Raw genomic sequence first — 384 nt, forward strand, 5'->3', positions numbered from 1 at the left:
TCAGTTTGCCTGTCAAAGAGATTGACGTGTTATAAGTACGGTGAACTATTTGTATGAAGACATCAGCCTTAATATGCTATGATTGACTACATTAACTTGGCTATAAACCATAGTAATATCTAATGAATAATGTCAATAAATTTAATTTAAATCTATGATCCTATTTGTAATTGAGATCTTGAATGAGGGGAGGGGCGGAACTTTTGGGTTACTGTTGCGTCTTAAAGTGGGATTCCTGAACGTCTCTTTAAGGGTCTCTTAAACCTTGTATAATGATACCGCTTTATAACGGTCTGGCCTTAAATCATTGCTCATTTTAAGTATTTTATATTTGAAATATTTTTTCTTTGAAAGGAAAAATGACCTTTAGTAATAATTCATTAT

The sequence above is a fragment of the Mizuhopecten yessoensis genome, unplaced genomic scaffold (genome assembly GCF_002113885.1).
Source record: "Mizuhopecten yessoensis strain PY_sf001 unplaced genomic scaffold, ASM211388v2 scaffold3727, whole genome shotgun sequence".
NCBI classification, from domain to species: domain Eukaryota; kingdom Metazoa; phylum Mollusca; class Bivalvia; order Pectinida; family Pectinidae; genus Mizuhopecten; species Mizuhopecten yessoensis.